The sequence below is a fragment of the Phyllostomus hastatus genome, unplaced genomic scaffold (genome assembly GCF_019186645.2).
Source record: "Phyllostomus hastatus isolate PE091 unplaced genomic scaffold, TTU_PhHast_1.1 phas_scaffold_1674, whole genome shotgun sequence".
In the NCBI taxonomy this organism is placed as follows: Eukaryota; Metazoa; Chordata; class Mammalia; order Chiroptera; family Phyllostomidae; genus Phyllostomus; species Phyllostomus hastatus.
The window spans coordinates 14,693,538-14,708,365 of record NW_025334011.1 but is presented as its reverse complement, the minus strand read 5'-3'; the positions used below and the strand labels follow the sequence as shown (position 1 = coordinate 14,708,365).

The 14,828-nt window shown below is 37.6% G+C and overlaps 1 protein-coding gene across 1 annotated transcript in view; it reads left to right on the top strand.

Moving 5' to 3' along the window:
• The window catches only part of GPR158 (G protein-coupled receptor 158), a 358,403-nt gene that overhangs the window by 67,546 nt on the left and 276,029 nt on the right, over positions 1–14,828 (top strand). The window lies entirely within an intron of this gene.

Here is a 14,828-nt window from a genome sequence, read left to right as displayed (position 1 = left end):
ACTCAGAATCTTTTTGACCTGTTATACAGGCAAGAATATAATTATAGAAAATATGCTAATTTTCAGACACCTACTGTGGAGAAGACATTGGTAAGATGTGATAAACTTTTTCAATGAATGATGCTCTATAGGCATATGAGCCATGATGAAACCATATTATATATCTATTTTGCTTTGATAGTTTCTGTACCATGCTTCAATTAATGATGTGTAAAGTGTTTCTGATTTGTTAATGGGATAAATACTTAAAAAAGAAAAGTTTTCCTTTTGGGAACAAATTGTAAAATTTGCCTTGAGACAAAAATCAGCAAACTGAATGTGGTCCATTGCTCTTTGCCAATTAAAGTAATTAGAAAGAAATATATCATAGTAGTAAAATTATAGAAACCATAAGAAAGGTTCTAGTCTTGATGTTTTCAAATTCTTGTCTCAAGTTTAAATGAGCATTTAGCTTGTTCTTTCAAGTGAAAGAATAATGTGTGTTTTAATCCAAAAGCTTTGACCACTGTATGCCATTCACTTATGGATCATTAAAGAGACTTTCTGTGGCTTAGAACAAGGAACTTTTTTTAAAGGTTTATGCTGCCATCTGCACTTTGGGCTTTGACTCTTTGTAGTGTTTATGAAATACTATGTAAAAAAACAAAGCTGCACAAGTTAGTTATTTCATTTCATTTTCTTCTTTTTTTAACAGTTAATTTTTTATTGTATATTTTTATTTTTAGAGAAAGGAGAAAGGAGGGAGCAAGAGAGGGAAACATCAATGTGTGATTGTCTCTGGTACACCCCCAACTGGAGTCCTGGCCTGTAGCTCAGGCATGTGCCCTGACCAGGAATCAAACTGGTAACCCTTTGGTTCACAGGCTGGCGCTCAATCCACTGAGCCACACCAGTCAGGGCTGTATATTTTCCATTACCATTTATCGCCCCCCACCCCATACCCTCTTCCACCTCTGCCCTCCACCCCATAATCACCACACTGTTGTCTGTGTCCATGGGTCCCTTTTCTTCTTTGTTTTATCCCTCCACCTCCAACTTCCCCCCTCCCACCAGCTATCAACCTGCTCTCTATGAGTCTGTCCCTATTTTGCTTGTTATGATTTTACTCATATGTGGAATCTAACGAACAAACTGAACTAACAAGCAAAATAGACACACACTCATACATTTTCTCCTTTCTTTTTCTGTTAAAATACCCACGAAGATTCCTTGATAAAAGTGTTTTTCTTCACAGTAAAATAGGACACAATGATTTACAAAATCATATGAGCTGAGATAAGAACTCTAAAAATGGGTTTATAAAAATACTGTATAATGTAGTAGATCCTGAAGAATGAAGCTTCTTGTCACATGGGAAAAAATAACTGCTTTATTTTAAAATAGTATTGTTACTAAAGAATTCTTGTCTGCTTATGTTTTTAAAGTGCTTGTTATATGTTTTCTTTAAATATTTTGGCATAGTCACTGAATCAAAGTGCTTACAGGCTCATAAAAGAATGAGTTCATAAGAGATTCTTAAATTATAAAATAATTAAGTTAGAAATGTAAAAGTAAATTCTACTTCTAATAATATTAAATTGATATTATTACATTATATCAAACACAATAAAACAAGGAATTTGAAGAAGGGCAGTGGGAAGGGAAACAGATTTTAAAGATCTATTCAGAATACCTTGCTACTTTGTTAGAAAACAGTTGAGTATCTGATTGTTTAGAGACTAAAAATGCCTTTGAAAGCATATTTGTGTGATGTGTTTGATTATTTCTAAAACTATTTGCAAACTAGCTTTCTCCTGTTTAAAAATACCAGTTAGTAGATAAATTCTAAATCTACTTTTTCAAGAAAGTTAGTTAATTTAGGGACTCAACTATTTTAAAACTCCGCGTCCTTGAAATCAACATAGAAAGTCTTAGGTGTAGTCCTTCTAAGTCTGCTACTTCCTGGAAATTCTTACTGCAGGTTTTATAATGACATCAAGTGTTCTGTGGGCCTGGGATCCCTGCTATACCTGGATATTATTTTCATCAGCCTCTCCATTATGTAAATAATTTATTTTTATTCTCCCTTCCCTGATTTCTCCCTCTCTCTCTATCTCTCCCTCTCCCTACATAAAGCTGTTTTACTGAGAGCAAGGCTAACACAACAGTACTCCAAACAGGTAATTTTACATTGATAGCTGAGTTTTATTTTTCTCTCTGGTTCCCACAGCTTTCAATGTACCTTAGTTCAGCTTTGTGCATGAAATCACCAGGTGTGTTGTGTGTCAGCAGGTCCAGAATGGTTCTCTTATTTCTTATTTGCTTTATTAACCTTATATTGCTGCATAACAAATTACTTCAAAGTTAACAGCTTGAAATAACAAACATTTATTATCTCTAGTTTCTGTAGGCTTAGCCTATCTGGTTCCTCTGCTTAGGGTCTCACTAGGTTTCAAGATGTCAGTGAGGGCTGTGGTCTCATCAGGAGCCTGGGTTTTTTCTCTTAAGCTCATTTGAAACATGAGCAGAATTCACTTCTTTGTGGCTGGAGGACTATGGTCCCTAGTTTTTATTTGTATGTTTGTTTGTTTGCTTGCTGTCAGTCAGAGGTCACTTTAAGATCTTAGGGGAGCTGTCTTAGGTCCTAGCCATGAAGCTCTCCCACAACATAGAGGCTTACTTCTTTAAAGCCAGTAGGAGAAACACTTTTGCTTCAGACCTCAGTCCCTTTTACATAACTGTCACACAGTTAAGTCAGACCTATCCAGGATAATCTCCCTTAGGACCCACTGAATTGTTTGGGGGTTATATCTGCAAATTCCTTCATCTCTCTCATGTAATGTTACTTAATCACAGAAGTAAAATCCATCATCTTCACAGACTTCCCCGTAAGAGGTAGTATTGTAATGAGTTGATAAAAGGGTACGGATATCTTGTGGTCCATCTTAATATTCATCCTGCTGTATACTCATATGCCATGTCTTTTCAGAATGGGGTTCTATTTTTTGCAGAGGTTCAGTATCAAAATGCTGAGTCGAGGGTGTATCAGTGAGTGCTGTGACTAAAGGCCTTAGGGATCCATCGCTACAAAAACCTTTGTTGCCATCTGCATTCATTACCCAGTATTCCTTACCATACAGTTACTGAATACTTTAGGCTTTTAAAAATGTTACTTTTAGCAATCAAATATATATTAATCAGCTTCTTTAATTACTATTATAACCTGAAAATATTATGAAGGTATTTAGAAAAGAAGTGCATTTGTTTAGAGACAACTCCCAACAGATACTGTTGGGATTCAGTATATCTTTTTTTTTTCTTTTTTTTTTAATATATTTTATTGATCATGCTATTACAGTTGTCCCATTTCCCCCTTTACTCCCCTCCACCCTGTACCCCCTTTCCCACCCACGTTCCCCCCCTTTAGTTCATGTCCATGTGTCATACTTGTGAGTTCTTTAGCTTCTACCTTTCCCGTACTATTCTTGCCCTCCCCCTATCTATTTTCAACCTACATTCTATGCTACTTATTCTCTATACCTTTTCCCCCTCTCTCCTCTTCCCACCCCCCTACTGCTACCCCTCCATGTGCCCTCCATTTCTGTGGTTCTGTTCCTGTTCTAGTTGTTTGCTTAGTTTCTTTTGGTTTTGCTTTAGGTGTGGTTGTTAATAATTGTGAGTTTGCTGTCCTTTTACTATACATGTCTTTTCTTTATCTTCTTTTCTTAGATAAGTCCCTTTAGCATTTCATAAAATAAGGGCTTGGTGATGGTGAACTCCTTTAACTTGACCTTATCTGAAAAGCGCTTTATCTTCCCTTCCATTCTAAATGAGAGCTTTGCTGGATAGAGCAATCTGGGATGTAGGTCCTTGTCTTTCATGACTTGGAATATTTCTTTCCAGCCCCTATTTGCCTGTAAGGTCTCTTTGGAGAAATCAGCTGACAGTCTGATGGGAACTCCTTTGCAGGTTACTGTCCCCTTATCTCTTGCTGCTTCTAGGATTCTCTCTTTCGTTTTCACCTTGGCTAATGTAATTATGATGTGCCTTGGTGTGTTTCTTCTTGGGTCTAACTTCTTTGGGGCTCTCTGAGCTTCTTGGATTTCTTGGAAGACTGTTCCCTTTGCCAGTTTGGGGAAGTTCTCCTTTATTATTTGTTCAAATAACTTTTCCACTTGTTGCTCCTCCCCTTCTGGTACCCCTATAATTCGGATGTTGGAACGTTTAAAGGTGTCCTTGATGCTCTTAAGCTTTTCTTCAATTTTTTGAATTCTTATTTCATCATGCTTTCCTGCTTGGTTGATTCTATCTTCCTTCTGGTGCACTGTATTGTTTTGAGACTCAGATTCCTTCCTTTCACTATTGGCTCTCCTCCGCGTATCTTCCTGCATCTCTTTTATGGTAACCCGCATCCTTTCATCTAAATTGCGCCCAAAGTCAACCAATTCCGTGAGCTTTCTGATCACCAGTGTTTTGAACTGTGCATCTGATAGATTGGCTATTTCTTAGTCACTCAAAAGGATGAGTCCTGGGGGACTGATCTGTTCTGCTGGAAACATGTCTTATGTCTTTCCCTGTCTCTCCTATTATTTTTTTTTTTCCGGTCTGGTCACTCTTGTTCCGGTGGGGGGCGGAGCCTTAGGTGTTCACAGTGGCTGGGCACCCCAGTCGCTAGATTGTGACATTATATGTGGGGGTGGGGGTGGGAGCGGGGATGGGAGGGATCAATGGCGACAGTTCCGTTCTCCTGGGCTCAGACACTTCCCTGGGCTCCCGAGCTGAGAGCTCTGCCCTGGTCCGCAATCACTGCCCCACTGATTCCCCTAGCCGCTGATTGCGTACTCAGGGATCACCGCTGCGTTCCTGCACCCCAGATGGCTGTCACGTTGATTTTGCGCCAAATTTCCCCTGACCTCTGTGCGCCGCCGACCTGCGCCAGCCCCGCGCCTGCCCAGCTTGTCGTCCCCTACCAGTCTGGATGTACGGGTCTACTTCAACTTCTTGGCTGTCCGACTTCCATTCAGATAAATCCTCTGACAATTCTGAGTGATATTATTTCTGTAAATTATTGTTGTTCTAATCTTGGTTGTGCGAGGAGGTACGGTGCATCCACCTATTCCTCCATCTTGCCGGAAGTCCCGGGATTCAGTATATCTTATCACACATGTTAGATGGAGCATCTGATCTTTAAAAGCAGTGTGCTTTAGTTCTCATCCTTGGTTGTCCTATTCCATGTCTTAGATAAATGTATTGATATGCTCAGCGAATCTGCAAATGCAACTAAGTTAATAGTATTAGTAAATGCATTACAGTTACAGAACTGAGATCCAAGAAGATTCTAACACAATAAAAACAATCAGCTGAAGTTAAGATTAATTTTGATAGGGATAAATATAAAGCACTGTATTGCTGTTTTCCTTAAATGAAAAACATTATCTCAGGTACAGGTTGGTGAATAGATGGCTTAGCATCTTAATAAGTGTAAAAAAGATAGAAACTTTGGTTAGCGGTGACTTCAGTGTGAGCCAATAGATTGCAGCTGCCAGAAAAAAACAAAACGAAACACAATGGGATATTGAGAAAAAAGGGGGAGTAACAATTCTGCTCTATCTTCTAATCAGCAGAGTCAGTAAATTGCTTCTGCTGTTTTTCTAACTTAACCAAAATAGTTTTTCAAGGTTTGAAAACATTTTTGATACCTATTTATTTATGTATTCTCATTCTGTCTATTCTACTTATTAAATATGTCACTTTGTAGTTATATCAATTGTATCAACATTTATTTTGAGAGGTCCTTAATTTTTGGCTACAGTTTACAAGTTAGATAGCTTAATTTTCATATGGGTATACCTACTTATACAAGTAAACTTGTTTTGCAAGTTTTTGTCCTTGGATTAAGTTTTGCCTCTAATCTAAGAGTGTTAAGGAAAATGAAAAAGGTGAAAAATCCTCCTGTCACTCATCCTTCCTCCCTTATATGCCTCCTGATTCTTTGGGATGTGATTGTCTTTCTTCTACAAAATAAAAGTAAAATGTGGTTTTACCTGTTGACTTTAGAGCTAAGTATACACTTAAGAAATAAAAATAACCTAGTTTCTAGGAACTTAACTCTATGAGACACTTAACTACCAGAGAATTTCACTTAGTACTCAGAGCCAAATAGAGAGGGCTAAGACATTTAATATAAAATACTTCAGGCAGATTCTTAAACTAGATATAAGAAACTGCTCATTCAGGGTACTAGATTGCCCTACAGAAAGCATGCATGCCTGCATTTATTTATTCATTTATTTATGCATTCAGCATATACTTCATATAGGCACTATTATTATTCCAATAATCTTATTTTTTTTTAGCTTAAAAATAAAAATGCTCAATATCCATAGAACCAGAGGCATCTTTTAGTCTTTGTTCTTGGCTGCTAGACTGGCTGACTTCCTCCCTCTGTAACTAGAAAAGACACTGGCATTCGGGCTGCCTGTCACTACCAAATCCAATAAGCAATGACAGCGATTGAATCTTTTATGGGTGCTTTATTCAGATGGCGGGTGATCTGAGAAGATGGTGGGTTCATACCCAAACAAACCATCTTCCTTCTCTTTCCTGGCCAGATCTTTTATAAGGGGGGTAGGGGAGGACAAGCAAGGGGTGAGGGCTTTGAAATTCAGGGAAGATTAGGTGGGCAAAGCTGCAGCCTTCCTGTTCTCCACAGTTAGCTGTTCCCAAGGAGGGGGGGTGGTGTCACACAAAAGGCCCAGACGCCTCCAACAGGTCCCAAGGCGGGAATCTCTAGCCAATGCCCCAGGAGGTCAGCTGCTTTTCTCAGGAGCCAGGATGGGCCTTATCTGTAGTTTCTGAAACAAAAGCTTAATATACACATTACTTGCTAGACTTACAGCTTTTTACCTTAAGCTAAAATTTTCCAAGTTTTGAGTCCCCTATCAACTCCATGTATATACTATGTTATCAGGGTAATAATAATAGTAGTAATAGTAATAGTAATAATAATAATAATAATAATAATAATAATAATAGAAGACATTTAAATACAATTCAACTTCTAAAATAAATGTTTAAAGCCTCCTGTGGGTTTCTCGCAAAATGCATCTTTCTGCTACTCCCTACTAATAAAGTCTCTTTTAAGAGAGATTTTAAAAAATCTTTAAAATATCTTGTCTTTGCTGTTCTCCATAGTTTTACTATATGTGTATATATTTCTAAACAATAAAGTTGTTAATTTTAGTTTTTGAAATATTTTATAAATGCAATTTACACTTGTTCTTAATGTGGTTTTTTATATTTGTTTTTATGGATGTGTAAAGATATATTTCATTATTGCGTACTATTCTACTGTATTAATACACCACACTTTATCAGTTCTGTGGTCATGAAACATTTATGTTGTTTTCATTTTTTTCTTTGCCATCAAGAACAATGCTTCAATAAACATTCTTGGACACACCTCCTGGTGCATGTGTGCAAGGATTCCTCTAAGGACTGGAATTGGCAAGGTACAGGCTGTGCACACAGTCCACTTTATCATGTAGTGCCAGACAGCTTTCTGAAGTGGCTGTCTCAGTTCGTGTTCCTACCAGCATTTGATGCGAGTCCCAGGGCTTCCACACCTGCAGCCCTTGGTGCTGCCTAATTCTCTAACTCTGGTTCATGTGGAGGATGTGAGCTGCCATCTCGTGATTTTAATTTTTTATTTTCCTGCCTATTAGTAAGATAAACTTTTTATTCTTATGTTTATTGATCATTCATGTTTCTACTAAGTGGTAAAATGCCTATTTCCTTTTCTTTTTTTTTTCTGTTTTTCTTTTAGGTTACTTGACTTATTGATTTGTAGAATTTGAATATATGTTGTATATATTAATCCTTTGGCAGCTTAAGGTGATTAAATATCTTACCTCTGTGGCCAGTCTTTTTAAAATCTCTTTATAGAGTCTGTGGAACTAAAGTTAATTTTAATTTATTAGAATTAAAAACTTTTTTCTTTATGATTTGTGCTTTTTATATCTTCTTTAACAAAGTCTTTCTAACCCCAAGATCACAGGAATAGTTTTCTATAATTCTTCTATGAGTTTTAAAGTCTTACATTTCCCATTTAAGTTATTTATCTATTTGGGATTGAATTTTGTTATGGTAGATGGCAGGAATTAGTTCTGATTTTTCTTTTAATATGAATCAAGGGCCAGCAAACTATCTATAAAAGACAAGATAGTAAAAGTTTTAGGCTTTTCAGGTCACATGGTCCCTGTTGTTAGACTCAACTCTGCCATTGTAGCACAAAAGCAGCCAATGACAAAATGTTACTGAACCCAAGTGGAGTTCAGCTGCCCACCACCACCCATATACAAATTCTGGAAGCAGAGGTTGGTGAAAAAGAGGTCTTTATACAAATGCTCAATGATTTGAGAGGATGGGGGCTCCACATCTCCAGGGTCATCAGGCTCTTCTCCTTTGGAAAACAGGCAAAACCCAGCTGACCCCAAGAATCCAACACCAAAACCAGAGACAGTGCCCCAAAATCCTACTCCATCTTTATCTGTCCTTTGGAGATGGAGGTGGCTAAATGGGCCACCCTCTGGCTCTGGTTTGCCTCCTGGAGGTTGAAGTGTATTGGTGGTGCCACCATTGGTCACTTGTCTTCACGAAGGTCCCACAGACCCATTGGCCAGTACTTCCTGAGGTGGGCAAAGAGGCACTCTCCCTTTCTCTGGGTTTGTCTAAGTTACCTGTGTGGGCTGGGCCAGGTGCTTAAACTTCCGTGTGCTCTGGAAGGGTCCCACTCCCCAACCAATCACTTTTCCCCAGGCTATTCATACAGGTTTTTCCAGTACAACACCTCCCCAAACACCATTTTGACCCCTATGGTACATGTGTCTGCCTTCCTCTAGTCAGAAACTGGCAGGGAGATTGGTGGGCTTTTCTCCTATGCAGTTTTTGCCATCCTTGCATATGCTCAGCATAATGCTCCCTTCTCTATCTTACCTGAGGGGCCAGGGAATCTGCAGTCATGCTACCAGTATCAATTAGGTAAATGAATGGGGATGGTTGTGTTCCAATAAAACTTTATTTATAGAAACAGGAGGCTTGCTGGACTTGGCCTGTGGATTGTAGTTTGCCAGGCCTAGTGTAGATAACTGATTGTCTCAGACAATATTTTCTTTTTATTCTTACTGAAGTCCAGTGTCTGCTCTGTTATATAATGTTTCTGTACGTGTCTGAGTTTGTTTCTGGGCTCTGTTTTTTTGCTTTTGTTTTTTCATTGTTTCAGTGGTATCCCTATTCTAGCATCCCACTTCCTAATTACTGTACAGCTTTATTATTAAATTTAATAGCTGGCAGGGCAAAGCTCCTTCCTGGTTTCTTCTTTTAGATGTGTCTTTGGCTTTTGTTGGCTATCCCTCTTCTACGTAAATCTTAAAAATCAGCTTGTCAAGTTCCACAGAAACTCCATTTAGATTTTGATTGAATTGTATTACATCCATCTGGGGAGAGCTAAGATTAGAATATTGTATTCCTATTTTGAGCACATTATGTCTCTCCTTTTATTTGGGCCATCTTTAATGTCTGAAACTAAAGTTTATAATATTTTCTAAGGTGTTACACATCACTTTTTAGATTTATTCCTAGCTACCTTACTTTCATGTTACTATGGTACATGGTAACATTCTAAAAATTGCATTTTCTAACTCTTCATTGTTTTTGTGTAAAATTTCAATCAGAACTTATATACTGTTGTTAAATGTATTTACCTGACTAAACTCTCTTTATAATTCTAATACTTTGTCTTTAAGGTTTATCCTACTGTCTATGTACAATGGCAGTTTTGTTTCTTCCTTTACATTCCTCGTATTTTTTATTTATCTTATTTTATTGAATACAAACTGCATACAGTGTTGAACAGAAGTAATAAGAGTAGGAATCCTTGTGTTTTTCCTGCTTTTTAAAGAATGATTTAACTATTTCACTACTATGTGTAATATTTGTACTAGATTTTTGTTTGTGTGAAAGATACAGTTTATTAGGTTAAGGAATTTGTTTTATTTTTCATTTTTCACCTGGTAACAATTTTTAATTTGATTCTTTATTGTTTTCTTTATAACTCTCTTTAAGTCATTTATTTTTTCATGTATTGTGAGGCCATATTTCTCAGAATATCATCCACAAAAATCTTTTTTAAAGATTTTATTTATTTATTTTTAGAGGGGAAGAGAGGGAGAAAGAAAGGGGGAGAAGCATCTATGTGTGGTTTCCTCTTGTGCTCCCCCTACTGGAGATGTGACCCACAACCCGGGCATGTGCCCTGACTGGGAATCAAACCATTGACCCCTTGCTTCACAGGCTGGCACTTAATCCTCTGTGTCACACCAGCCAAGGCTCATCCACAAAAATCTGTTAGTCATGGATTTTTTCTAGAGAGGAATTGTGTTTGCTTCTGCTAGTGTTGTTGCTACTATTTAAGGACCCCTTTAATTTTGGCCCAAGACTTTTTAGGTCACACAGTTAATACAAATTCCTATAAGGGAGAGGCTTTTTCTTTTTTTCCAAAGAATCCAGAGTTAAGGCTAAGCATGGACAAAGCCAAAGGGGGATAGGATGGGGGTGGGAGCTGGAGATGGCTGGGGTGGGGGAGAATGGTGGGGGCTACATGGAGACAACTGTACTTGAACAGCAATTTAAAAAAGAAGGAGATTTGTATTTATCTTTTGGTGGGACAGCTTTTTCAGTTTTTGCTCCTCCTCCCCAATCTTTCATGTTCTGAGGATGTCATCCTTCAAAGGCCTCAATTTTAAGGAAACATCTCTAATCTGAATTTCTCATTTAAAATAGCTTTTAACTTGGTCTTCTGTTCTTCATATGTAGTTGATTAAAACTAAGGTCTAGGTAAACAAGAATTGCCATATACTGCAAAGAAACTCCCAATTGCCATAACTACTTATTGTTGAAGATTTCTGATATTTTTATTCTGGCCTCTGAAGAGTTCTTTTAGTTTCTTTGCAGTTGGGAAACACATTAGAAACAAATTTTAAAACATATTTTATCTAGCATTTTAATTGTGCTATATCAGAGGGAATTCTGTGACCATCTACCTTGCTATATTGCTCAAACCAGTATATCCCTTGTGACTTTATCTGCAATGACAGTCTCTTATCCTGAACTATATCCTACCTGACCATGGGTGACCTTTTTATTTTTTTAATCCTTACATGAAGATTTTTTTTTAAAGATTTTATTTATTCATTTTAGAGAGGGAAGGGGGGGAGAGAGAGAGAGAGAGAGAGAGAGAGAGAGAGAGAGAGAGAGAGAGAGACATCAATGCGCAGTTGCTGGGGGTCATGGCCTGCAACCCAGGAATGTACCCTGACTGGGAATCGAACCTGGGACACTTTGGTTCCCAGCCAGTGCTCAATCCACTGAGCTACGCCAGCCAGGGCTAAATGAAGATGTTTTTAAAAGTTATTGATTGATTGAGAGAGAGAGAGAGAGAGAGAGAGAGAGAGAGAGAGAGAGAGAGAGAGATTGCTGTGAGAGAGAATCATTGGTCAGTTGCCTGCTGTATGCTCCCTGACTAGGGATTGAATTTATAACCTTTTGGTGCACAGGATGACACTCCAACCAGCTGAATAACCCAGCAAGAACAATGGGTAACCTTTAAATCAATAGCTCTCAAACTGACTTTGCTGTGCACTAAAACCACCTAGGAAGTTTAAAAAAAAATCCAGATGTTCAGGCCACACTCCATATAAACTAGATTAGAATACCTCAGGCATCAATAATTTTCAAAGATCCCACAGGATTCCATTGTGTAGTCAAGGTTAATAACCAAAATCTAGCTGTCCATTTTGATTTGTATCTATTTCTGTTCACATGCCTTTCACCTTTCATTTTCCTCAGTTAAATAGTTTACTTCAGAAACCAAGTGACCACATTCACATATGACACCAAGTTTCTAATTCTCCTGATTCTCTTCTTCAACCTAATATGCTTTTTGTGTAGTTAAATTTACTCTACCTGTGGTCAACTGGATGGGAAAATGCTCAGTTTGTTTTATTTTTTAAATAACATTCTATTTGTTTCTTTTTTTTTCAATCTTTCACAGTATGCTGATGCAATTTTGTTGTCCTCTGCTGAGAAATTTTTTGCTGCAAAGTTGGTTAATTTCCTAATTAATTCTGATAGACTAGTTTCATATTCTCAGAAAATCAGTGTGTGATATGCTTGGATTATGAATAGCTTAGCATGAAAATGATATAATACAAATGGAATAAATCAGAGTCAATTAACATGGCAGAGTCAGTTATCTTTTTGAATAATACAGATTTATTCAGAAAAATCTATTTGTAAAATTACTGTTATGACTGCCATTGATAACTTTTTTCCTTTGGAGCTAGCAGGCAAGGGTAAGGTCAATGAAAAGATCAGCTGGGCCAGATATAACAAAACAGAGGGGTGGATTGTCACCATATTTTGTTCTAGGTCAGAGTTTATTAATTGACCATAACATGTTATTAAAATTCTTTGTTTTATGCCTATCTTTAGTGTAATGCTTTATTGGAGTGTGACACAATTATACATTTATAATTATTTCTTTTGGGGTAGTAATAATAACATTTACTGCAAGTAAAACAAACTGTTCACTTTCTGGAGCTTCTCATATATCTTTTAGGGCTTGGGACCAAGTAGATTAAATAGAGATCTAGCTACAATATTAGCAAATGACTAGTTCAACACATTAATTTTAATGTCTGTAAGATAAAAGATGTCTCCTCAAGTGAACAGATGGCATAACCAGGAATGGCAGACTTCTCATGATTTAATGGTGAGGTCTGAGGTCTGGAAAGCTTTAGAGAAAAATCGCATACTTTGGGTGTGCACTTGGGCAAGTTTGTCTTCAGAGGCCTGCTATTGCTTTCCATAATAATGGATAATTATCATTATTTTCCTCAGGGGAACACTGTGTGGAATAACTGATTAGTGATTTTAGTGCACTTGGAAGATATTCTGAATAACTTTTCAGTATTTTGCATTTGCATATCAGAAGAAAAGCAGTATGGATAAATAAAGAAAAAGATTTTATTTCTAGATTTTGTGAAATAATTTTCTAACATTTTGTTAGTAGGTTAAATTTCTATTCAATGATGATATTATAATTTTATTTCATGTTTAAAGATGCTGCTTCATACTATTTTTGAAAAATTCTGCTCCTGTGTGATGATTGCGTGTGCCTATAAGTGGCTATAAACTCCAATACATGGCACAATAAATTTTATATAAATGTCATCTATTGGCAAATGCCATCTTTTGGTATTTGGAGACCTGAATTTTTACCTTATTGGATATATTGCACATTTCAAGAAAGCCATTCCTAATTTTCACATATCAGGAGTTTTTAACTAGGACTCTTATTTCCTAAACCAACTGTATAGTAACTAGTTTCCAAAGATCCTTCCCTCCCTGGTATTTATGCCCTTGTCTTTCCCACATTGAATCTGGGCCGGCTTTTTGTTGCCAGATTGATGCTGCACATATTCCACAACCAGGTGATGAGAAGCCTTTCAGCTTCCACCCTGATTCTTGGAATGCTTGCTCTGGAGGAAGCCAGCTTCCATGGAAGCAATTCAACTAACCTGAGACTTCCATGCTACAGGGATGTTCAAGAGAGGCATTTGAAGGGGTCATGTTGAAAAAGGAGAAGAAAGGGAAGAGCCAGGAGAGAGGGGGGAGAGAGAGAGAGAGAGAGAGAGAGAGAGAGAGAGAGAGAGAGAGAGAGAGAGAGAGAGAGAGGAAATTGATTTGGTTTGGCCAGTCTGCAGCTGTGGCAGCCATCCAAGCTGAAATGCTAGGTGTGCGAGTATGGAAACATCTGGGGTGTCCAGACCAGCCAAGCCCTTATGAATCCAGGCCCAGCTGTAATATGGTTGCAGCTGCCTAAATGAACCCAAGCAAGAGCTTTCTAGCTGATTCTAATCCACACACAGAAGTGTATGTGAGAAGCAAATACTGGTTTGGGTCCTGCACTTTAGGTGGTTTATTACACAGAACAGAGTACCCAAACAAGGCACAATGACAGCTGTGACACTGATTGCTATCCTGGCATCATAGTGTTTCTTCATTTTGATAACCTTTGCTGATAGTATCAAGCAGGTCCTTTGTATGCTAAAATGATATTCTTGAAACTCTTCACAATGGTATCTGAAAGAGTACCTTTTCCAATCTCCAGTGCTATCTATGGGGTTTGTGCTTGCTTGAAAGAAGACTTGACACTATGACTCATTTTTAATATTTCCCAAAGCCTACCCAAAATGGTACATTTACCAAAGGTAAGGTTGCAGAGTTAGGACAACACATGTCTTTGTTTTTGGTTGGGTATGTGCCAACCTCTCAGTATATCATATTGAAATGAATTATACTTAAATGAAGTGTTGTTTTTTATTTGCTTTTGTAGATAAAATATCCTAAAATAATGAGATTCTTATAAAGAGAATAAAAAGGCCTTTCTTAGTGTATATTAGGCTTTACAAATGTTCCCCAATATCTAGTGCTTTTCTTCTAAGCCCACAAAAAAGTGTACCTTCCAAGCCCTTTACATTTGGGTTGGGCTATGTGGCTGATTCTGGACAATGGAAAATGAGCTGTGAACAGAAATGGCTGGGCTTTCTTTTAGATGGCCCAATATTCCATGCTCCCTTATACCTCAGGACACTTATATGCCCAGTTAACTCTGCTTGGATCTCTCTCCCATTTTTACCTAGTTAGTTTATTCTCTCCTTTATTAACGTGCTCAATCAGCACTTCCTTAGAGAAGCTTCTAACTTAAACTAGGTTTGGTTTCCCTGTAA